We start from the raw sequence: 26,618 nt of genomic DNA, 5'->3' as shown, positions 1-26,618 counted from the left end.
GTACACAGCATAGCTCTGAAACACAACAATGCATGTGTTGTCAGGATGTGTTACTCAGCCTTAACAAGAGGAAGTTCTGCCTGCCTGAAGAAGATTTCCACAGATTCCATGACAACTATTTCTCTACCTTTGGCTCCCCAACTCCTACCACTCCCTAAAAACAGACCTTCTCAGGGGTCTGCCCTCAGCTGTCCTCTGTCTGTGATTTCCTCCACTTCTAGATACTTACTCTTTCATGGCTGTGCTATCGGCTCCCAACTCCACTTCAGTAGGCTTGGCTTTCTCTAGATCTAGATGTCAACTGCCCAGGAGGCATTTCCTGCTACTTACCTCAGAGTCTATGTTGCCCAAAGTGAACACTTTACTCCACCCTTTTCCTTCCAGTCATTTTTCTTTCTGACTTCCCTACCCGATACTATTATTTTCCCAGTCACTTAAGCTAGATTCCTTTTTCCCTTCCTTCTGCCTTGCCACAAACTTCATGCTAGAGCCTTCCCCCTGGTTCAGGACCTTGGTGCATCTCCACTCCCATTTGTAAGCACCTCCTGAGTGCATTTCCGGACTTTCTGTCTCTCTCACTCCTACTTCTCTGGCACATTGTTGCCAAATGATCCGGTCAAATACTTTGTTCCTTGTGCTGCTCAAAAAATTTTCAGTGGCTTTCCCTGCTACAAAGTATCCTTATTTCAACAAACAAGGGATACTTCCTACAAACTTTTTCATGGTTTTTATTGTCTTGTAATTCTACCACAGATTCATTTCTTTAAATTTTCTTAAACTTTCAGGCTATATCACATTTATGCATAATGAGTTTTCTAAATTTACTGTTTGGGGTAAAATTATTTCTCAATTTTTGTTGTTTAGATGTGAGCAATATAAATATAATACTACTCAAACTACATAGAAAAAGACAACCTATTTTCTAAGGACAACTTATGGACTCACATAAACACAAAGCCCAGAATTTGTTCTAGCTAAGTATGGTTGCTTCTAGGGACTCAGTGTCATATTGGGGATGTGTATCTCTCTCTATTTCTTGGACAAGCAAGGTAGCAGGAAACCTAGCTCTATACTTCACCCATTTGCACACCTGAGTAGAAAGATAGTCTTTGCTTTTAGCTCTAATAAGAAAGTTCTGGTAAGTTCTTGGAAAGTTGTCTCACCTACAGCCACATGTCCATCTCCAATTTAAACACAGTGAAAAGGGAAAATATTTGGCTAGATCTGTTTCACATATCCACCACTGTAACAGAGAAATAGAGATGAAGGAGAAAGTTAACCTCACTCAGGTCTCAAGGTATCAATTCTCTACAGAACAGAAGATGCACCAGACTTCTATCAGAAATAAGTGAACTACTAAACAGACACAGACACATACCTGGAATGCTTTTGGCTGTGTATAACAAATTGCCCAACTTAAAGGGGCTTAAACAATAAGTATCTTTAATTGTCTTACCTAACCAAAAGTCTGGATGGAGAAAATCCCAAGATGGTACAGTGTCTCTATCTTTCTTTTGAATCATCCTCAGTGTCTCTTCAATTCACAAAATGGCTGGGCAGTTCCAAGCATTACAACTCATACGGCAATGTGACCAGCAGGAAAAAAATGGCAAAAGAGACCTTCCATACTATCTTTCTCAGAAGCCCTGAGCTGTCCCTGCTTCCCTGTCTTTGGCAGGAAGTGTCACAAACCCATCCTAGACCAATCTTTGGAAACGAAAAAGGGATAACTGGCTTAATGCACCACATGTGGTCCTGGCGCTGGGTAGACTCATGCAGACTTTTCAGTAAGAAAAAATGTAGATAGGCCATTAAAATTGTTTGCCATTAGGCCTTACTTCTTATTTGATCCCTTCTATCTGTTTAAACTTTTGGTAGTGTTTCTTGTGCTGAGAGAATTTAGACTGTTTTTAAATTTTGAATCACAACATTTTGGAGTTTGAAGCAACTTAGGTCATTTAGTTCAGGGCTTTTCAAAGGCTTTTTTGTTCTTATTGTTGTTTGTTTGGTTGTTTTTTGTTTTTTGTTTTGTTTTTTTGTTTTTTGTTTTGATTTCAGACTTGTAATTCAAATGCAAATAAATGGGAGAGTTTAAAAATGGCCTGGTGGGAGTGAGGGGCCTGGGCAAAAAAAAGGTGGGGCCCCACCAGCCAATGGCCCTGAGGCTCTTCTGGAAAGTTAAAGCCCTTCAGAATGTAATTTGAAAACCACATCTCTCTCCAGTTCTCTCATTTAGAGAACTGAGGCTCTGAGAGGTAAAATGCTTTGACCTTGTTCTTCCACAGGTTACTTAGGATTGCAGCTTCAATTTACTGATTCTTTAATCTCTTCATATCTTTTATGCCTTAATAATCTCATAATCTATTTGTCTTCAAATTTTGCTCTGTATCCACACACTAAAAAGCCCTTAAAAATAAATCTTAATGTAGAAGTTCTTACATTATTTTTTAGCCTTTTATGATTTTTTCTAACTCCACTCTACTGTTTTTCATATATAATGTCCTGAGCTGATGTAGTATTTCTGGTGCAACAGGGCTGTGACTGAGCACCAAAGATTGCTTGATACTACATGTGTTCCAGTGTTGCCTCTAAGAGACTCAATTCCCTCAATTGTTAAGGGGAGGTAATTATAATACCTACCTCACTGGGTTCAAATCCATGTGTAATGTCCTCACATAGCCAAGCACATAGTCACTGCTACCATGTTTACTATTATTTTCTCATATCCCCTTCCCCCCCACAACCCCCAAATCTTCCTTAGCTATCAAAGATCCTGCAAATTGTTCGGAATTTTCCCCCTCACAGATAAAGGGCCAATGATGTCTAAATCCAGAAACTTCTATCTTGTATTTACCTTCATTTCCATAAATGCATTTCCTTCACTTTAGTTTCTCTCTCTCATATATCTTTGCTGCAAGGTTTGCAGTTTTACTTTCCGTGGACACTAAAAGTAAAGGCTCAGATTCATACTATTAGAGTTGAAAGAGGTCCCATGATCAAGTCATTCACAATGAAGGAAGAGGCAGTTTAGAGAATTTAGGTCATTTGGCTAGAATCACAAATGCTTCAACTTTCCCTGTTCAGATCACATAGTTCTAATTTACTTTTATAATTTGGATCAGGGTCCCAGTTCCTGTCACAGCTCCGTCATCCCTATCTCATTTCTTGACAAAGATCATCATGTATTTATCCCAATAGCTAAAAGATAATTAGGGAGGGGCTGATGTAAATTGTCTAAATGTCTGAACATACAGCCAGGTAACTGTGTAATCCTGTACATACATAACAAGATTTTCATTTGCCTATCTCACCAAGATCAGCTACAGAACAATCACTTCATAAGTTCAACAGAAGTTAATATAATAGGATTTTTTGTAAATGTTAATGTTTTCCCAATATTTTATTATAAACACCTGATTACAAATATCATTGCTTTCTTTAATATCAAATACAAAAACATAATTACAAAGAGAATCATTACACACACGGAAATATCTCTCCTATTAAAATGTGGAAAGAAATTTCTCCCACGAGCATTGGTGGTTCAGTGGTAGAATTCTCGCCTGCCACGCGGGAGGCCCGGGTTCGATTCCCGGCCAATGCAAGAGGGAAGATCTTTTTCTTTTTTTTCCTTTACTTTCCACCCATGTAAGTTAGGTTCCCCAAGCAAGTTAAGTAACGATATCCAAAAGTTGATTTTATGCACATGAAGAATGAAGTACCGAGGGTAATTTCCGGTTTCACTTTTACTTACAACAAGAAGAAAGATTGTTTCTCTGAGCTTAGCCTCACTTTAAGGCTGTTGCCGAGAGCCCTTGAATATGTAAGCAAAACGTATGCATGCTAGCGTTCTAGAAGAGGAAAAGAAAAATAACCGCGGCTGTTTGGAGATGCCGGGGATTGAACCCGGGACCTCACACATGCGAAGCGCGCGCTCTACCACTGAGCTACATCCCCCAGCCGAGGAGCCCTTTTCTGGTAAAGGGATTCATTCGGTCCCTTTAGCGCTGGTCAGACCAGTGAGGTTGCAGGAGTTTGTTTCGGTGCGCGGCTCCGCGCACGTTCCTACCCTTCCCACTCTCGTCTCAGGCTGCTTCCTTGGTGCTTCGGGACCCCATGCAGCCCGCCGTCTGGGACGCCGGCGGGACGAGCTCCCCAGCACGCCCGCCGGGCCGGGAGCTCGCAGCGGGAGGCGTCGGGGGCGGGGAGGGCGCCCAGCCCCAAGAGGAGGCGGGACGGTTGCCCGGAGAGTGCCCCAGGGCTGGGCGCCGCCGCCGCTTTACGGCGCAGGCGCGGGGGCCGCGAGGGCGCCACCGCCTCGCCGCAGCTCCCCCCGGACTGGCGGTCGCGATCCACCGCGCAACGCGCCCGCGGCCCCGCGCGGGGAGCGTCGCCCCGGTGCTGGCGGAGACCTGCTCCCGAAGTAGAGGCTGGGGACCTTCTGTGCGCACTCGGAAACCTTCTGGCTTTACCTGTCCCCCCAACCCCGCCCCGCAATAAACTCGCATCCCAGGTAAACGACCTGTTCACGCCAGCTCCCCGCGAGCCGGGTTCTGCGGGAGTTCGTACGGCCACCTCCGGGAGGTGTGAACGATTCTGCAACACGCTCTTCTTCTCCGTGGGGACCAAACAAAACAGGACACCGCCACCCTCTCTGTTGCTTAATTATCTATAAGTGATGATAAAGTTGGGGCGGGGAACCTGCTCAGGACGGATTTTTCTCTCTGATATTTACACCTTGGACTCCTCTGACTGATGGATATGTTAAGACAGTAAAGTAAGTCACTGAACACCTCCTTTAATGTCCTCTGAACCCTCCCTAACAACTAATCGCGCCCCCAGCCCCGAATGAAGAAATGTATCCTGAGTCCTGTTGCCTCGGAAATTGCTTCTCTGCAGTTGTTTGGGCTACCTAATACTTGCATTCTAGGGGGATGATGTGTGTTTGACCCTTCCCGGTGCGGTTTAAACTGACACCACCCCAGGCAAGCGAACCCTCTGTGTAGAAGCCTCCGGCCCCTGATGGAAGCAGGGGAGAGATCTAGTGTCTGGGGAGCTGGGTCGCTATCACGTCCAGCGGACCTGACCTGTACGGCAGACCCCAACAGGTTAGGTAGCACAGGGAGGGCCTAGAATTTCTACTCACTTCAGTTGCAGGAAAGGACCTCTCGTAAATGAAATGGCCAGCAGGCCAATAAAGCAGAGAAGAGAGCAGAAGTTGCAAAACAATTCCGAGTAACCCACAAGCTTCATAATCAACTCTTGGATTAAAAATAAATAAGTTACTGTGTTTGCTTACAGCAATTTAAACAAATAATGGCTCATAATCAGATTTTGTTTTTAACTAGAACAAGCCACACGCTGATCTAATACAATAATACAGAATGTCCAAAAAAAAACAAAACAAAAAAACAACCCACAAAAAACACAAAAACAAACCACGTCAGTGGACAGCCATTAGGAGTTCTGCTCCAAGCCAGAACATTTCCAAACCAACCCCTAGATTCCATCCTGAGGCACTAGAAGATGAACATGTTCAGTTGACTCTGAATTGGGAAACAGGGATAAAACCATTTCTCCACCCCCAAGGTTTTCACCAGGGCAAATTACAACGGTAGCATTTAGTTAATTGTAAAGGAAGTACATTGGCCTCTAGTGACCTCACGTTGCCATCCTCTTTGGTACCCTTTCCTCAAGTTAGGGCTTATTTCTCCATCACCTCAGGAAACTCCCTTTCTGGGATAACTCCCTTCTTTCTCAGGCAACTGTGAGATCTCAGAGCTAAGCCCAGAGAAGTCTCTTCATAAATGCCCACTCCTATTCCTTCATTCCAAGGCCTAACTAAGTGCATTTGATGAGAAAATAAAGCTGTAAAGTCAACAGAGGATATCAAGTTGATTTACTGGCCTGGCTTAACCCAAAAGAAAGGCTCCAACTCATTGGGCTTTTTCAGCCACTGTGGTTGGTGGAAAAGGTGAATAGGAGGCACACTTTTGGATTAGGGGGACTTTTCAGGAAAACTTGGATCACATCTATTCTTTATGCAAATAAAACTGTGCCAACTTTGTTCACAGATGAAGGGAGGCTAGCCAAAATGTCCAAAATTATAGAGTATTAAAAAACACAGTTCTACCTTCTACCCTCCCATTTCTCTTGATTGGAGACAAATTTCTCCTTCTCCATCTCCCTCTTTCTCTGCCACACACACACACACACACACACGCACACACACGCAAGGACTGACCACAAGCCCCCACTTTGAAGCAGGTGATATTTTTCTCTGGCTGTGCTTCCACCTTCCCTTCCACATTCTTGCTTCAGCTCTTGGCACTCTGGCCAGCAGGTACAGAGCATGTTTCCCTCAGAGCTGACTATGAGCTAAGATGTTTATTTCCAGTCCAAGCAGCAATTCTTACTCCTGACTGCACATTAGAATTACTGGCAGAGCCTTTGAAAAATGCTAATGCTTGCTAGAGCCCAACCTCAGGCCAATTAAATTAGACTCTCTAGTAGTGGGCCCAAGCATTAGTGTCTTTTTAAAATCTCAGATAATTCCGATGTGCAGCCAAACCTGGGGGCTGCTGCTTGAGAACTGTTCGCATGTCAACAAGAGATGTCCAGTGATAGTATTTAACTAAACCTACTCTTTTAATCACTTTGCCATATATATATATATATATATATATATATATATACCAAATCACCATGTTGTATGCCTTAAATGAACATGTTATATATCGATTATATCTCAATAAAACTGGAGGAAAAAAACAAGGGAGGTCTATTACTAGCCCAGTGATTCTTGACCTTGGCTGCATATTGGAAGTACTTGGCAAGCTTTAGGAAAAAAAAAATTCTGATGCTTGAATCCCATTTTCAAATATACTGATTTAACAATTCTAACCAAATCTTGGCGTGAGATTTTTACAAGGCTTCCCAGGTGGCCCTATGTGCAGCCAAAGCAGAGGACCACAGCATCAGGGTTCACCCTTTCTCAGGTTCTCCACCCTGCTGTGTGAGCAGCCAAGCCCATCATAACTCTGAAGCAGAGGACTCCAGAGCCCCCCACACTTGGAAATTGGCATTGCCAGAGGATGAAAAGAAGCTGACTCATTCCAACTTTTCTTCCCTATTTTCCTTCATCTAAAATAAAGCTGGTGAAGGCAGGTGTTCAAGTGCTAAAAACAAGCATTTCTTAACCTCATATATCCAATCTCCTCTTCGTGAGGTGTCTCTGCTGCTTTGCTAACCATTAGAAAAGCTCGAGAGGGGAATGGGAAAGGGGTGGAGAATAATCTGCACTTGGCACCTGGGAATACCCAGTGCTTGTGTCTTCCCAGATGAAAAAAAGATCAGATTGCTTTACTCAAAACCTAAAGGAACAGGCCGTGCCTTGAAATATATTATGTTACTCCTCAGGATCATAACTATTAGTAATTCTTCATTACCAGAGTTAATTATCATTAATAACAACCTAAGGGCCAAAAAAGCTACTGGTTACATTTAATTCAGAGAAAGTTAATAAACATTACTCTTTTCAATAAGTATCCCAAAGTGAAAAATTTTAGTGATCATAATTTGCATTTGGAATTAGAAGTATTTATTGAACAGTAAGTTAGAGCCTACTTAGAAAGATGCAAATTCTATAATTTAGATTCTGGTTACAAATAGATGGAAACAGAAGGAGGTACATATTTAAGATGACATTTAGAAAAGAGATGATAGAAAAAGCCCATACTTCTGGAAACTATCAATGGTCAGTTAGTTTAAGAAAGGGTGTTTTAAGCCTAGAAGGAGAAAAAAAATATCATATGGGGTCTGAGAGACTTTTCCAAATTCAGATGATCTATTCATAATTGGTTTTGTAGTCTTATAGTACTGGCCTATTCACAAAAGCTGGAAATAGGATATATATTTTCTTATGGTGTTCTCAGAGGTCTTATTTTGACAACTAGCAAAAGAGATAGGTATTGTATATTATTCTATATGAATTCTCCAAAGCAGTAGCAGTCACTAAATTCTCAATAGGCATACAACACATGCTAGCTTATAAACTCAAGTGGGTAACTTAAAAAAATGGTGTTTAAGGGTAAATGGGTGTAAAGGACTCTTCTAGGGTAACGGAGATACTCTAAAAGATTCTAAAATTGGATTATGATCATGGTTACACAACTGAATAAAATTACCAAAATTAGTTAATTGTACAGTTAAAATGTGTGAATTTTATGATATGTAAATTATGCCTCAATATAGTTTTAAAAAGGGGAGGTCCATAAGGGAACGGAATGTGTTAACAGTGGAATGGGATTAATGTGCCAGAGGGATTTACACGTGCGGACTGCGTAACTCATCTGGAAAGGGAAAAGGTGGTACCCAAAAGAGGGAAAATGGTCTATATAGAAGGAAAGGCGCAAATAGTTGTCACATCCATAGGGCGTCTACTGTCTCTAGTAACTGTTAACAAGAATAGGTAGCACAAGCTACGTGCTGGGAACTAAACTAAGCACAGGCAAACACAAATAAACACTGCCATACAACGGATGAATGCTATAAAGGAGTTTTGCACAGAGTATTGAAGGAAGAAACAAGAACATTTTAACTTGCCCACGTTCACATAGGTACAGATGTTGAAAGCAGAAGTCAAATCAAGCTTATCTCACCCTTCAGTCTGTATCCCTAGGCTGAATAAATGTCTTCTATGCATGTGCCACAGACTGCTGTTCTCCTTCCTATAATAAATCTTCTGGCTTCTAGCTGGACATATGAACACCAGAAGCAATGACATTCCCTACCCTCCTGGGTAGTAGGTAAAGGAATAGACACATCTTCCTCCTCTTAGGACACGTGCCAGAAGGTGTAAACAAACATCATTTCCCCTCCAATCCTATTAGTAGAACTTACTCTTATGACTAAATCCTAAATCTAGCTAAGTGAGGTTGGATAAAAGGGAAAGTTTTTTCCTTTCCCTGCTGGCCAGAGTGCCAAGAGCTGAAGCAAGAATGTGAAGCAGATAAACACAGCAAGAGATAAGTATCACCTACTTCAAAGTGGGGGCTTGTGGTCAAACATGAAGTTTCATGTCCATACCTGGGTAGAGCAGCTTGGATCCCCAACAGCTGTCTAGTCCCTTTGTGCTCTCTGCATCTAGACTTCTGTGAGAGAGGCATAAGCTTTCTTCATGTTTAAGCCACTTTATTTAGAGTCTCTCTTTTTCAGAATAGAACTTAAATTCTAATTAATAGAAATAATGATTCTTTCTAGAACATAGGTAAGGATATACTTATGTGGCCCGTAAGTCTTTGATGAGAAGCAGTATTGCCAACCTCTAACACTAGGCTGGGGTTTCTTGGCCCTGCCAATAAGCTCAGGATTAGACAAGTGGAATGGTGGCCAGCAATTATCTTTTTCATTAATTCTAGGTATATAAAGGACATAGAATTTTCCTGCTTATTTATGATCAAAAAGGAAAGGGAGATAAAGGCAATCACACCAATATGAGATACTCTTTCTCAGTAGGTCCTCTGTATCTTAACCATACTTAAAGGATTAGAGCCAAACTAAGAAAAGCCATAACTTTCCCTCTGGATTGAGACATTTAGCTCCCAAGGATCGTACTTCATGCTACTCCCCTCCAATTCCAAACTTTTGTTATTATGTTACCAACTCCTTAAGAAGGGAGGAACAGGTTAAAATGTTAACTGTTATCAAAAATACTCATATTTCTTGCCCCTCTTGACTAACAATGCAGATGCCAACTACAGCATTGCCCTTATCCTCACTTGGGAAACTGAAAGTTCTTGCCTGATGTACAAAAAAGGCAGAAAGGATAATAAGAATGCCTCTACCCTTAACAGCATTTAGAGAAATGTTATGTGGACCCCCAGGAAAAACTCCATAGCTCTGCAAGAAAAATTATATATATGTGTGTGTATATATATACATTTATGTATATAAAATTATAATATGTAATATATAATATATATGCATTTATGTATATAAAATTATAATATGTAATATATAATACATATATACTTTAAGAATTCTCTGTATTTATAAATGTAAAATATTTCTGACACTAGCCCACTAAGTGTTGACTGACTTAGGGAGATATTGGAAATAAGGATTATGAGAGAAGGAGGTGATTCCCAGTGCTCTGATTTAAACAGTTATGTGCATGATAGTGTCATTCAGTAAAATAGAATACATTGGAAGGAGAGCAAGCTTTATAGGCGGTCATTAATTGTATCTTTATTTTGTTCAATTTGAGGTACAGTCATCTCTCCAAAGACAGACCCTGAGCAGATAGTTAGATGCTGGATTTGGAGATGACAGGTTGGCATTGAAATATATACTTAAGTAACACCGGTATAGAGAAAATAAAGTCAGAGACTGGATGGGACTAATTAGAGCACAGAATGAAACAAAGGTGACTGAAGATCTACTTTCAGGTACTCTAATACGTAAAGACTGAGAAAGGAGAATGAAAAGGAATAACCAGGGAGACAGGAGGAAAAGCAGAGGAATAAGGTCTCAGGGACCCCACTGGGAAAAGAATGTTTTGAAAGGGAGTTTCAAATACTCAAATATTTAAAATACCATCCCCTGTGAAATCAGGTATTCTTAAGATTTAAAATGTCCATTAGAAGGACGCCTGAGTGGCTTAGTTGGTTAGGTGTCTGCCTTCAGCTCAAGTCATGATCCCACGGTCCTGGAACTGAGTCCCGCATTAGGCTCTTTACTCAGCAGGCACCCTGCTTCTTCCTCTGCCTACCACTCCCCCTGCTTGTGTACTCTCTCTCTCTGACATATAAATAAATAAAATCTTTTTAAAAAGTGTCCATTAGATTTAGTGACATGGAAGTCATTTGTTGACATTAATAACAGTTACTTCACTACAAAACTGAATGTTAATTCTTTTAATAAATGCTATGCAATTCACAGTTACTCTCTGTGGAAAGGTTTCCTCTCTTCTAGCAAAAGAGCTGTTTCATGCTCTTTACCCTTTAATACCAACCTTAAATAAACTATTTTTTTCTGAGGCAAATTCATCTGGAAATTAGTGAGGTCCAAAGAATCAAGAAAAGACAAGAGAGGGACACCTGGGCGGTTCAGTTGAGCGGATGCCTTTGGCTCACGTCGTGATCCCAGGGTCTTGGGGTAGAGTCCCACATCGGCTCCTTGTCCGGTGGGGAGCCTGCTTCTCCCTCTGCCTGCTGCTCCCCCTGCTTGTGCACACACTCTCTCTCTCTCTCTGACAAATAAATAAAATCTTTAAAAAAAGGACAAGAGACACAAGTATTTATAAATCACAGGAGAATTTACAAATACAAATGGTTTTCCTTTTTCTTTTCTGATACTAAAGAACATTACATCTATTCATTTACTCAATCTTTTATTCAATGCAATTATACTGATCACCAGCCATATACTACAACTGTGTTCAAAGTTAAGGATAAAAAAGTTGACAAAGTTACTGTTCTGACTGTACTTTGGGTCAAGGGAGGAGGCCACCAAATATAAAGTATCAATAGTGTAATAAAGGATATGGTGGAAGAAACTAAGATTTTCATATGAACACACAGGAAGAACCCTTCACCCAGTTCTAGGAGATGAAGGAAGGTTTTTGGGGAGGCGTGAAGTATGAGCAGCAGTTAGCCTATTGGAGATAAGTAGGGATAGAAGGATGAAGAGCATTCTAATCAAAAGAAACAGAAAATGCAATAGCCTAGAGGTCAAGAAGATCATAATGGCTTTAAGGAACAAAATTTAAATTTCGTGGGGGGGGGGGTACATGCTGTACGGTAGAGCATGAAAAAGAAGAGCTGAAGATGGAAAGTGGGCAAGGGCCTTGCAAATTTCATAAACCCTCAGAGATCTGTGGAAACCACACAGAGTTCTACACAGGAAAACAACATGAAATTTTATTTTTAGAAAAATTATTCTGGCTGTAGTATATAGAACATAGGGGCAGGGGCCCCAGTAAGAAGCAAGAAAACCACTGGAAGCTTCCTCCTGGCATCAGCAAAGAAATTATACACTCAGGCAAGAGATGATGATCACGTGCTTCAATGTCTAATATGGTGGCCATTAGCAACATATGTCTACTAAAATGTGGCTAATCTAAAATGAGAAGGTAAAATATCTCAGTCATCATTTTTATCATGACCACATGTTGAAATGATAGTATTTTTAATATATTGGATTTAAATAAAATACTTTATTAAAATTAATTTCTTTGTTTCTTTTTACTCTTGTGGGTACTAGAAAATTGAAAATTTTACATATTGGGCTCATTATATTTCTATTGGACAAAACTGATTTAGAGCATTTGCATGGGAAATGGATAAAATTGAATAAACAAAGAGATATTGAGGTAGGACTTGTGTATCAGTTGGATATAGAGGATAAGGAAAAGGGAAGAATAAATGATTCCAAAACTTCTAATTTGAGCAACTAAATGAAAAAACGGTATATTGACAAACACCTAGGGATATGAAAGCCCTTTTTGTTTTGTTTTTAAGATAGAAGAAGATTCAGTGTGTTTGGTTGAAAATATGAAGGAAGAGAGGAAGACAACAAAGATATGTGAAAAGTACTTGAAGTGTCTCCCTTAAGTAAAAGAAATACACACCTATCTTATTGTAGCAAAAAAATGAAACAAGTTGGGATTGGGAGGGAGACAAACCATAAGTGACTCTTAATCTCACAAAACAAACTGAGGGTTGATGGGGGGAGGGGGGTGGGGAGAGGGGGGTTGGGGTTATGGACATTGGGGAGGGTATGTGCTATGGTGAGTGCTGTGAAATGTGTAAACCTGGCGATTCACAGACCTGTACCCCTGGGGATAAAAATATAGTATATGTTTAAAAAAATAATAAAATGTATTAAAAAAAAAAAAGAAAAACAGGGAAGGATGGAGTTTGGGATATAGTTAATTTGATAGATTTAGAGATAGTAAATTGACATTCCCAAGAAAAATGCTTCAATTTTCTCTGTGAAGAAGAAGGTTCATCTACTTGGTCTCAGGACCAAGATACTGTCTTTAAAGTTTTGATGAAAATGGGAAAACTCTAGAGGAGCTGGAAGGATTCCAGGCAGCACTGAGACCAAAATGAAGTTGGAGAGAGGACTGCGGAGAGCTGCTGGTCTTCGGCAGGCACAGAGAAAGGGGAATGCCAGATTGCCTGAGGAGAGGTTCCATTAGGTATTTTCAACAAAAGGACAGTGGAGCCAGGAAGTATGGGAATTGATAAGGGTAGGACTGAGGAAATAAACATAAAATCTCAGGTTTTCCTAAAAGGAAGTAAAGAGAAGAATGGGTTGACCAGATGCTTGCAGAATTCCTTGATGTCAAAGTGAGAGAGCTGTGGTCAGTGGTATCTGGGAAATAAATATTTCAAATATTTCAGAGGGTGATGACATTGCCCTGGGAGTGGATATCTAAAATGGAGTGGAGGCGAAGGTTAATACAGATATGATCAAGGAATTGAGAGGCTTTAGATATTCACAGGGACATTAATTCACCTCAGGAAAACAGTGGGGTATGGGTGAAGCAGGCAGTGAGCCAGAAGTATGTCTTTAAGGAATGAGGGTGTGGGTAGGTTGGTGACAGGAGGGAAGTAGATTTATAGCATAGTAATTATCCAATACATGTTAGTTTCTCTTAACAGTTTATATACAAATTAATAAATGATCCTATTGTGTACTTTCACATTAAAATAATGTTCCATCCTTCTCTCCACAAACACATGGAGATACGATATATGTCTCCTCTCTCTCTCTCTCTCTCCACACACACACACACACACACTCACATATGCTCCTCACAGCTGATATACATTATCCCAGTTTTTAGACAAAATTGACACAAAGAATTGGGGAAAAATGTGATAAATTGTGCATTTCATTTTGTGCTTCATATAGAAAAAAAGATGTACACTTTTTTAAAGCATCATTAACAATAGCAACTTCATAAATGTGCTCAAATATTAGCTTCTAAAGGTTAGAGGCAGGCAATGCTCATGCATGCTGAAGAAGCATTTTTTAAGACAGATTTTTATAGTAAAAAGAGAGCTTAAGTAGGAGTCAGAAAACACAATATCCAAGAAGCTTGATCAGTTATCAGGTGTTTGGGGCAAGACATTTAACCTTGCTGAATCTCCACTTTCCCATCTGTAGAAGATGGGTGACGTTCACAGCTCCTACAACTCAGTGGGATCTTTGTGAGGATTAAGTAAGAAAGCATACAGGAAATTCCTTTGTGGCCTGTTTCATGTTCATATAAGTTATCTGAGGGGACATGGGACCTAGCTCTGGTAAAAATTTATCATGGTTCCAACAATACTAATAATATTCTTATTGAAAGGGAGAAATTAAGATTTGGGTCAAATTTATGATTTCTGAAGGAAGGTTACTTGTTTATTGATAATTGGTTATTCTGGACTTTGGTGGGATTTTTTTTTCTTGTTTAGATTAGGTACCAAAGTACATCATCTCTTAGATTTCCTTAAAAAAGTGTGGACCTTGTGTCATCTCACTGGAGTCACCTAAAATGTTTGTTTAAATGACAGTTGACTGGACTCAGCATCTAAAGATTCTGCCCTTTGGGTTGAACCTCAAGAACCTATATCCGAGCTGATGCTACACACACTACATTTTTTTAATTTGTTTTATTTGTTGAGCTATAATTCCCATATCATATAATTCACCCATTGCAAGGGCACCACTCATTGGTTTTATATATTTGCAAAGTTGTGCAACCATCAACATAAAATGAGATCTGTTGGGTTAGGTAAAAGTTTCATGGACGTGGAGACAGCTCTGTGGTTAATGTATAAAGAATCTCTTCCCCAACCCCAAGTATAAAGATAGTTGAAAGACAAAATCATTACACTACACCAGACTGCTCAGCTTTCTGAGAGCTGATGGATTTCTGCTAAACATATTTCTCCTATTTTACAAAAGAGTTAGGGGACACTATAGAGAAAATGCAAATGCTGCCTAACTAAAGGAGAGTGGAATTTTCCACCTCCCTGAAAATCTGGCAAGCCCTGGCCTTCTCTTTCCAGCCCATGTATCTGAAAGAGTTTGTAAGGGAAAAGAATCATGATCAGGCTAAGGTTCCCCAGCAACTCTTAAGGCCTACTTTCTGATCTATAAGTCTTTTTCTCTTCTTAAGAATTCAGGATCAATGCAACTTCCTAATATCTTTAGACAGAGCATGTCTCTAAAAGCTTATTGACATTTTCAGTTTGTCAGCTTCCAGAACTCCATTGTTGACTCAGTTCCACCTCTGTTTAATTAGAGGGGAAAGACTTTTAAACAAAAACACTTCATTGTTTCTGTAAATGGTAACATAAATGGTAAGGTATGAGCCAGAAACACCCAGGGCTTTAGGAGTCACAGTCCTATTCAGGCTGATGTTTTAGATATTTTGCAAAGTGCTTTTCTTACTCCGTGGGGAATAAAATGTTTTGGAGAAGCATATTGGGAAAGCTAGGTAAGCTGCTTTTCTAGTTTTCACAGAGACGGTTTCTTATTTAGTGTACAGTGTGGTAAATTTCTTGAGAATCATACTCACTTAAGAGGATTAAATATTTATATAATCTATTTTATCTATTATTATTTAATATTTTATTTGTAATGTTTATATATATTATTATATGCATTATATAATCTCTTCCCTTCTAACGGAATTACTAATCACTCTAAGGAGGTCATATCACCGAGTTTGATCATGAGGACAAAAACAATAACAAAAAAACTCATAAACTCTTTCAGAGGTTTAGACCAATAGCTCCTTTTTACAGATGAAAAACTAAGGTTCAGAGGTTTGTAACTTTCAGTTAGAACACACTTCTCTGCTTTCCTTAGAGTAGGTGGTCACACCTTTAGGGCACATTATCTTAATTAAAGGTAAGAACTCAATTAAATATGATTTTCAGGGTGAAGCCCTAAAAGCTGTAATGAAGTAAGTTCTAGTCTCTGTTAATAGTTGAGTATCATATTTTCAAGATTACGACATTAAAATGAAAGCAGAGTTATGTTTTAGACTTGGTTATTTTCCATGATGTTGAGATACAACCAGACAGCAAGTTATGCTTTAAAGTTGGTTGTTTCCCTCTCCTGTACACAAAGATTGTCAATTCGGTAGAAAGCTCAGCTCAAACCAACTATGAATGGTTTCCAAATTCCAGAGACTTCTGTCTGGGAACATTTTTCAAACCGCCAGTAGTATTGCCACATATAGATCCCATCCAGGTTTAAAGCCTAGGCCCCCAACAACATCAACGTTGTTTATAAGTCTTAAAGTCGCCCCTAGTTCCAGGAAATACTTTGTCATCATGCACTTGACAATTTTTGGTTGCCATCAACCGCGTCACAAACTTAACACTCAGTTTTCCCAGTCAATCTTTCCAGGGACCCAACTCACCTCTCTGTTTGGGTTTCCATGCTGACATTTAGAAAAACAACAGTCACTCGACTCATAAAGCCCTTTCTCATGTTCGTACTAATTTTAATATTGACTTTCTCCTAAAAGCTCCAAAATATTTTAAGGGTTTTTTTTTTTCCTTTTTTTGCAAGATTGAGCTTCCAACTTGTGTTTTTTTAAGTGCTTCCAAATTTTTTCTTAACATATGTTGCACGAAGTCTGTCCTATTAACAGAACCCACTCCTCTTCCACATAACATAAAAATCCAAAGATTTAGCCTTTCAGAGAGCATTTCTAGGTTGTACCATTAATTTGAGCTTTGTGTTTCGCTCAAATCAATTTGTTTAGATTAGGTTCTCTCAAGTCACTTTGTAATCATCAAAGATTCTGAGTTCAAATCCATTTCTGGAACACCCAGGTTAATATATCTGGATGAGGACACATTTCTTTATATGTGAGGGAAGTGAAAAAATTGTTTTTAATGAACATAGCAGTATAACATTTGATCCTAACATTTTTGAACAGCTCTCTCTTTGCTTTCCCCCTTCCACTCAGGAAACTCTGTTTAAAATGATAGGATTGGATAAATATGTGTATCAAATTAAGAATTTTAGAGAAGTATAATTGTGTGTGATTAAGCACTTTGATGCTAGAATCAGACTGCCTGGGACTGGATCTTAGTTCTGCACCTACCTGTCCAAACTTGAGAACATAAACATTATCCTTTCTGCACCTGAATATTTTTTTTTAAGATTTTACTTATTTATTTGAGAGAGCACAAGCAAGGGAAGAAGCAGAGGGAGAGGGAGAAACAGGCTCCCGGCTGAGCAGGGAGCCCGATGCCAGGCTTGATCCCAGGATGCTGGGATCATGACCTGAGCCACACAGACAGGCACTTAACTGACTGAGCACCCCTGCACCTCAAGTTTTAAATAGGAATAACAAAAGCTAAATGGAGACTGAGTAGTAAATATATGCAAAGCACTTAGAACCATGCCTGTCACATAGAAGTAATATATGTCAACTATTTATATATAAATGCATTTGACTGAATAAAATTTATAGATCAGTTACCAGAAATATAGATGCCATAGAGTTTGGAGGCTATACACATGAGATCCCCAGCATACATAAATAGGATAATTCAGAGAGGAATTTGAGAGAGATTCCTTATTTTTTGCTTACTATTTTGAACTTTTATTTTATTTTATTGTATGTGTGTGTGTTTTAAGATTTTTATTTATTTAGAGCAAGAACATAAGTAGGGGAAGTGGCAGAGGTAGAGGGAGCCTGAAGTGGGGCTTGATCCCAGGACCCGGGGATTATGACCGAGCAGAAGGCAGACACTCAACCAACTGAGACATCCAGGTACCCCTATTTTATTGCTTTATTTATTTATTGCCTTGAAGACTTTTACATATTGCCTTTCATTTCATCTTGCATCATAAAGAAGTAATCCTGTAGCAGGAGGTGTTCAAAGATCCTTCTGTGGTTATTTGTGATTGGATTCAGTTCTGATACACATTTCATCCTGAGGCTAGGATTTGATCGAAAACTTTCCAGATGATTTAGATTAATCTGAGTCATCACAATCCTGGAATTTCTCCATGACAAAGGTGCAGAAAAGAACAGAGAAGTCTACTGAGGAGCAGTTTGAGAGAGGGCACGAGGGTTGCTTGCTCCCACCCACCAGAAAGGCAGATCATAAACACTAACCAGATCTCTCACAGGCTTGGGGCAAGGCCAGAAGCTGAAACAAATATTTAGAGTGTAATTTAAGATGATTGATTCTTTATTTACTTTGTTTTGGTTAGGTAAAGTCAATGACTCAGGCATTGCAAAGATGTTTCTGCTTACAAGTTTGGTTGATGGTTGTTGAAATACTCAAGCTACTTATAGGACTTCACTTTTTCATTAAAGGAGTTGTCAGAGACCGAGATCAAATAATTTCCCATTGGTGAATGGAGATCAAGCAGATTTAAATCTTCAATGGGGAAAACATACAGTGCAATTTACTATCTATCTATCTATCTTCATTCACTCATTCTGAGAATATAGAGAGAATAGTGATGTCCTTAAAACTTCAATGCCTCAATAATAGTGAAGACTTTCTTAGAGTATATGAATCCAAATCTGTGATGTTCTGTGTAGAGAATTTAGCAATTCATTGTTTGCTTTCTTGTGTTATTCTCCAGTCCTGCCATCCAGGTACATCTCACCTTCCTGAGCAGGTTTCAGGACCTGCATTATATTGAGCTGTGATTCAACTGTACTATAGCTTCACAGCAGGTCTCCTAGCCCTGACCTCAAACTCTCAAGATGTTGTCAAATATGCTGTTGGCAGTACCATGGTGACAGGGGCAATGGGCCTTTCAAGGTAAGTACTGTGTGTACACTCGGATACAATCCATGCCTCTAGATAAGACTCTCCCAACTAAGGCCAGAGGTCAGACTAGCTGCTATGGGAGGTCAGCAGAATATGTAGTGATAGGAGGAAGGCCATTGTGACTCCTAGTTTACATGCACACGCTGCTATCAATGCACACAACCCACAGTTCATCCACAATCAGTCTTTGAAGCTAATTTTGGGGTTTGGCCCTGTGAATATAAAAATGAATGACATTTAGCCCTACCTTTAAGGACTGTGTAGCTTGTAGAAATAACACACCGAAACAACAGGATTAGGAAGAAAGAAAAGAGTGCTTGTGATTTGAATAGAGGACTTCTCCAAAGTGAAAACAAGGTGAAAATTGGAAACGATAATTACATCGATGAGATTTTTTTTTTTTTTTTTGCCTATACAATGGCCAAGTAGGATTTTAACAATATCCACTCTCTGTAATAAAAACTAAAACTCCACACATGTCAGCTCCTACAAAAAGGGTAAACACTAGCCTTTACAGCTTTGACATTCTGAAATAAGGAGGGTAAATTAGTTACATAGACTTGAACAATTTTAAACTAAGAAATTTTCACATAATTAAGTGATACAGCTTTTAACCAGCCTTTAATTTATAATCCCACTTGTGAATCCATAGAGAATCTCATTTAAAAATTAAGACAGCTTTTAATTAAGACAGATCATTAAACAGGACAATTTGTATTTGATACAAAGAAGCCTTGATTGTAACATTGTTCCATATTTTAGTCTAATCTCAGAAATGTGTCAATATGTATGTTAAAGTAACTTGCACTGTTTATTATTTTTAGACTATTAATAGCATATAGCCAAATTTGTTTACATTTTTGATTTCAAGATAAAAAAAATTCTCAGAAGCATATAGGCAGGCTCTATAGAAAGGAACAAAATATCAGCTTCATGAAATGCCCCCATAACACCACCTTCCCTACACAATGGGGAAACATTTAAAGAGATTTAAAGAAAAAAATAACTAAAAATATTTTTTTACTTGTACAAGCTATCTTTCAGGCATGAGGGGTTTCTTAAGTATGCCTCATCTCAGAAAATATCATGCCCTGTAGTTATAATCTCAAGAATTCAGAGATGATTCAGAATTAAGATTTCAAAAATGTAGAAGTAGTGATATGAAAGAAATTGCACAGTTTTTCTTATCTCATCTGGGCTCATTAATCCAGTTGAAAATGTGATATCAGATGAATTCTGCAGTTTTGGAATAATCTTAATCTGTAGTATTTCCCTAGTCTGTTCTTTCCTGTTTTCTTGTTTTTACTTCTCTTTTCCAATTAGCCAAATACAAATGTTTATGTGCAAATCTGTACCTCTCAATTTATACAGAACTCCTCTCCATGTTTAGTGACAACTTAAATAATATCTATTCTTCTCTAGTTTTAACACTTGTTCAAAATGATAAACAGCTTCTCAGTAATTATTCCATTTGTTTATCTCTGGTCATCCAAAAATCTCACTAAAATAAAAATAAAGGAATGAAATAAGATATAAGCCCATGGGAGGAAAAATAATGTGAGAAGAAATTATTGAAGAGAGGTCAATAAATTTGGAAGAAGGAAAACAGACAGATGAATCCTAAGAAGGCTTGGGAATATACTAGGTAGCTAAAAAGGTGGAGTGGTGGCTAGGATTGAAAATGGAAAGATTGGGGTGCCTGGGTGGCTCAGTCAGTTAAGCTGCTACCTTTGGTTCAGGTCATGATCCCAGGGTCCAGGGATCGAGTCCTGCATGGGGCTCCATGCTCAGCGGGGAGCCTGCTTCTCCCTCTGCCTGCTCTGCCTGCTCTGCCTGCTGCACCCCCTTGCTGGTGCTCTCTCTCTCTCTCTGACAAATAAATAAAATCTTTGAAAAAAAAAAAAAGAAAATGGAAAGATTATCTGAAAGTCAGAGGGAATTAAAACAAAAGAAGAAGAAGAAAGAAATCCAAACCCCAGCTGTGAGCCTCCCACGTCCTCTTATCCTTTATTACACAAAGCCACTCAGCTACCCACACGGCCATACCAGCACCACTCCTCCCATCTAGGGAGCTATCACCCTCCCAGGCAGGTTTTATACTTCTGGGCGGATTTCTATCTTTGGCTAGAGTCAGAAATTCATTTTCCCGATTAATTAAATCACAGAGAACCCACACTCCATGAAACAATGTACATCAGAGAAGAGGAAGTGAGCCCTTACAGAAAACAGGGAAAATGTGTAAAATTCCTATAAAATATCAAAACATCTCAGCCCTGTTCCTTGCTCTGCTCCCAGAAGAGATCATCAAACAGGAAACTGGAATGTGTAGTAGGCAGAACAGTGACCTCCTAAAGATGTCCATGTCCTAAACCTCCAAACATCTGAACACATACAGGCCTAGGGGGAATTAAGGTTGCATATGGAATTAAGGTTACTAATCAGTTGACCTTAACATAAGATTATCCTAGATTATCTGAGTGGCCCCAAGTAGTCACCATAGGGTGTTCTAAATGTGGGAGAGGCAGAAGCATCAGAGTCAGAGTCAGAGTGATGGGATATAAGAAAGACTTGACCAGCCACTGCTGGTTTTGAAAATGAAAGAAAGCCATGAGCAAAGGAATATGGTCAGCTGCTAGAAAGGAGAAAAGTCAGGAGAATTGGTTCTCCTGTAGACCCTCTGGAAAGAAACCCAGACCTGCTCACACCTTGATTCTAGCCCAGCAAGACCCAATTTGGGCTTCTTAACTGCAAAACTATGAGATAAATCAGTGTTGGTTCAATCTGCAGTAGGTGAGCTTGTGGTCATTTTTAAAGATTTTATTTATTCATTTGAGAGAAAGAAAGAGTACAAGTGCAGGGAGAGGGGAGGCAGGCTCGCCACTGAGCCAGGAGTCTGACTGGGGCTCAAAGTGGGCCTCAACCATGAGGCTTGATCCCAGGCCCCAGGATCATGGCTTGAGCCAAAGACAGACATTAAACTGACTGTGCCACCCAGTCTCCCTCATTTTTTACAGCACTTTTAGAAAATTGATACAAATGACCTGGCCAAAATAAAAGGCCAACAAATACTGAGATTTGTATAACTAGGCCCTTCTCCTTTCATCCTACAGTAGTAAAACCTCAAGTCAACAACCATTCCCCTCATATACACATGCACAGGGCCTCCAATTAGCAAGTAGAGCTTCTAAAGACAAATGACCAGCTATCCCTAGAATGTGAGTGCAATCTCCGAAATGTAAAATAGAAATAAGTATTTTTTTAAATATAAAATTTAAAATAGAAGAAACAGAAATGTGGAGGACTGAAAAAATTGTGTTAGAAAAACCTAAAATTTTTTTTATTTTTATTTTTTTTAAGATTTTATTTATTTATTTGACAGAGAGAGATCACAAGTAGGCAGAGAGGCAAGCAGAAAGAAAGGGGGAAGTAGGCTCCCTGGGGAGCAGAGAGCCCGATGTGGGGCTCCATCCCAGGACCCTGAGATCATGACCAGAACTGAAGGCAGAGGCTTAAACCAATGAGCCACCCAGGTGCCCCACAAAAACCTATAATTTATATAATCAGGAAGCTAAGAGAGAGAATGTATCCATAAACCAAGAAAAGTAAATTAATGAAGAAAAAGAAGTAGAAAAGGGAAAGAATTAAAGTTCATAGAAATTTAAAAACATGTGAGCAGACAATTGTAAAGTTAATAGAATTTTTAGAATCTGAAGCTGGAGAAATCACCCAGAAAAAAAACAGTATCAAAGGACAATGGAATATTACTCAGCCATAGAAAAGAATGAAATCTTGCCATTTTCGGTAACATGAATGGATCTAGAGGATATCATGCTAAGCTAAATAAGTCAGTCAGAGAAAGACAAATACTGTATGATTTCATTCATATGTGGAATTTAAGAAACAAAACGAAGAAAAAAGAAGACCAAAAAACCAGACTCTTAACTATAGAGAACAATCTGAGGGTTGCAAGAAGGGAGGTGGGTGGATGGGAGGACAGGTGAAACAGGTGATGGGATTAAAAGTACACCGATCCTGGGTGCCTGGGTGGCTCAGTGGGTTAAGCCTCTGCCTTCAGCTCAGGTCATGATCCCGGGGTCCTAGGATAGAGCCCCACATCAGGCTCTCTGCTCAGCAGGGAGCCTGCTTCTCCTTCTCTCTCTGCCTGCCTCTCTGCCTACTTGTGATCTCTCTCTCTCTGTCAAATAAATAAATAAATAAAATATTTTTAAAAATCAGTTAAAAAAAGAGTACACTGATCCTGATGAGCACCGAGTAATGGGTAGAGTTCTTGAATCACTATGTTGTACACCTGAAATTAATGTAATGCTGTATGTTAGTTACACAGGAATTTTTAAAAAATAGTATAAAGGACAAAAAGACTAGTCACAGGAAAGGGAAAATAAGAAAATCGAGCATGCAACACAGGAGGTTCACAATTCTTCTTTTAATTCTTCTTTTAGTAAGAATTCCAGATAGAGAATGAGACAGAGAGAGCATGCACACAAATTGGTAAGAGGAAACATTAAAGAAATGATATTTTTAAAATACCATTACTGGCGAACATGTTCCCAGTGAATTATTGGTACAACGAATGAAAAGAGGCAGGAATCAAAGGATGGAATGGTAAGATTTCAGAACACCTGCCTTAGGGGTGAGTACTTCCAGAGAGAAAGCAGAGATCACACTCAAGGAAGGGTAAGGGCAAACCCAAGATGCCAGGAGAGTAGGGAGATGCACCAGGAGGAAATGTTTAGCCTTGAATTATTTACCTATTTGAACTATCAATCAAATGGGAGTAAATAAAACTTTATCAGGCAAGAAAGTTCTCAGAAAAGAGCCCTCCATGTGTGATTTGCTAAACAAAAATGGGGCAGGGAAAGAGGGGAAATCTTAGATTCAGGAAATAGTCGACACAAAGGAATGGCCCAGGGAATTAACCGGTATGCAGAGTACTGAGAAACCAGTCCATCTGTTATTGGAGCAGGAGGGCAGAGGGGTGAGGGGATAGCACAAAAAAAAAACAAGCAAGCCAGGAGAACTTGATGTGTTTGGCTCTACTGATATGTTTCTCACTTCAGCAGGATGGTTTAACTTTTAAAAATTAATATGAAGATTTCTGGAAGGTAAATAATGCTAGATATACAGCAAGTGAAACAAACGTAACAACAACAAAACCAGATTATAAATTACCCAGGAAACTGAAGTTATAGACACAAAGGAAATGTAACATAATAAGTTACATATTCATCTATAAACAATATTTATATAGACAAGGCAATATAAACAATTTATGTTGACTTAACCAAAAAATTGATATTATAGTATTTGGAGGATGGGGGCCATGGGAGAGCACTAAGTCCTCATCTGTTAGCTCTGGGAGGTAGTAAGTGATGTCTAAAACCAATAACCATAAATGGCACTAAAAGCATCAAGAAATAGATGGTAGAGTCTATGAGACACAGTTAAAAGAATCAGAAGTCATTACTGCTGGGAAGATGGATGGGAGGTGTGGGTCCCATAGGAGAGGTGGAGCAGAAAGCTTCTGTGTTTGTATTTGTATTGTATTTGCATATAATACTTTGATTTAAAAAAATTAAAATTAAAAAAATGGCTGAACTATTTACTAAGTTGTGAGCCACACTGAGAGAATTATCATACATAATCCCCTTTCCTCCTTTCCATAAAATAGAACTACATATAGCAATAGTGGTCATTTTAATTGCTAGAAGGCTTGAGTTATGAGTTTCCACATCTTTAAAACTCATATTGATTACCTGAGTCATTTTTTTAAAATTGGGAAATACTAATAAACCATCCAGTGGTAAATATTATCTGTCATCTAAGACAAATGAGCATTTCTTTGTTAATTATGCTTAAAACACAAGTATAAAGGGCTCTACCTCAACTACATAAAACACATATTTGATGCACACTGCAAAATAAAGATGGTATCTCATGAGATTCCTTCATTCCTTTTTCTTTTTCCTTTTTCTATATTCCTTTCTTGCTTTGTTTTTTAGATGTCTCTATTTTCCCATTTTAAAAACTTGATTAGATATTTCTCTTACAATCAAGAAACATATATATGTATATATTAGTTTAAAACTCAATTTAAAATAAAATATTAACATAAAAATCTGTACATACCATATAATATGCACACAAGAGAAAGACAACACAATGACACTCAATTTTAATGATGGTTATCTTCTTTTGAAGGAGAAAAACCTGTTTTTTCCTTTCTAATTTTCCCTGTTTTTCAAACATCAGTAGCAACATTTCAGTACATCTAAATATTAAGTAAAGTAAAGAACATTTTCCTTACAGTGCTGGTAGCTTCTTTCCTTTGAACCCAAGCACTTTACAGCAGGCAGGAACCATGTGTGAAGGGGGTTGCCATATGCAGTTGGCCAACAACAGCAAGTATATGGAGACTAAGGCTACGAGGGGGATTGTGGGAATCCTCTTAACTTTAATTCTTCTTCTGTGCACTGTGTGGCAACTGGCTTTGATGGGACTTACAGCATCTCCAGCATCAGGAATTGGTCCTGGGGTGTCAAGTTGATTAGGATGACCCCATTTCCATTAGCACCAGCACTAGTTCAGGAACAGACTAACTCAGGGCTGAGCTAACAATGTGTGGCATTCCCTGGCCCCAGTCATGGCTCAGGGGTGGTCCAATCTCCTCAGGCCTGGAATTCTGTTCCCAGTTTCAGGAAGAGGATTCTTTCTCACTGTGTGGATCCTGGCAGCCACCCTGAGATGCTTGCCCAGAGGCAAAACCAAAACACGGAAGAAGGCAGAACAGAAATGATCACAGAAAAGTAAAACCGAAGTCCTGATGCCCACCACAAGATCTAAAAGATCTATGACTTTTCATTTACCTGGAACGATAAATCAGCTTTATTGTTTAAGCAGGGGGAGTCAAACTTTGCAAACCTAAGTATGTCACTTGATGCCATAGGAAAATTTTCAGTGTTTGTATGCCAAGCATATTCTATACGTTCTCTTATTTAATCTGCCCAAAACCATGCTTTCACATTTTATCACTCTGATTTTTAAGTCAGGAAACTAGTGATGTTGGTAAATTACCCAAGGATAAAATTGATCAACAATTTTGCTAATTTTTACTTTGCTAAGAACATTTTTAAAAAGTAGCATGTTTGTACACAACTATTCCATAAAAGGAAGAATATTCCAGTGAAAAATTAAGATGACCATGGTCTGAGAACTAAAGATAGTCCCTTTCAAGAAAGCACTGTTGCATCATTATATGGATATTTCCACCATGGACCGGTGAAAGCTCCATGGGTGGGCACTGGGCCAGAGGCATAAGTCATATTCTGATTCAGCAGGACTTGAGTAAGGTCTGGAAATGGGTTTTCAAGATTCCTTCAGGTAATTCTGAAGCGTGACCACCTGGAACTACCATTCTAGGAGACATAAGATATGCTTTAATTGGAACAGGTCCCTGTTACCTACTTTCCCCACACATTTCTCTCCTGTTGTCCAGTCTGCTTCTACCGCACTTCAGGCTATACTCCCCAGCCTGGCAGACCCATGAATCATGTCTTTTCTGGCCCTCAATTTCTAATAGTTAAGCATGTTTTTTCTTTTTCTTGATGCCTCTGTGATTACCCGGTTCCATTTTGACTCATTTTCTTATTCAGAACTACCCAGGAAAGAACAAAAGGCTTCTTTTAGGAGCCATTACCCACAAGCTTACAGAAAGGAAACACTGGTATGAATATTCCTAAAGACTGCACACCTTAGATGTTTACCTTGGACGGTACAGAGTAA

General features: G+C 39.2%; 2 non-coding genes across 2 annotated transcripts; one reads left to right on the top strand and one right to left on the bottom strand.

The window, feature by feature from the left end:
- The first annotated feature begins 3,533 nt into the window (after positions 1 to 3,533).
- Positions 3,534 to 3,604, top strand: TRNAG-GCC. Its single transcript has one exon. It is a non-coding gene; the product is annotated as a tRNA-Gly (tRNA).
- A 281-nt stretch (positions 3,605 to 3,885) lies between these two features.
- Positions 3,886 to 3,957, bottom strand: TRNAA-CGC. Its single transcript has one exon. It is a non-coding gene; the product is annotated as a tRNA-Ala (tRNA).
- Between the last annotated feature and the right edge of the window lie 22,661 nt (positions 3,958 to 26,618).

This window comes from Lontra canadensis, unplaced genomic scaffold, assembly GCF_010015895.1.
Source record: "Lontra canadensis isolate GAN:19392208 unplaced genomic scaffold, GSC_riverotter_1.0 scaffold13, whole genome shotgun sequence".
NCBI classification, from domain to species: domain Eukaryota; kingdom Metazoa; phylum Chordata; class Mammalia; order Carnivora; family Mustelidae; genus Lontra; species Lontra canadensis.
Note: the sequence above shows the minus strand (reverse complement) of the source record. Positions and strands in the feature narration are given on the sequence as shown.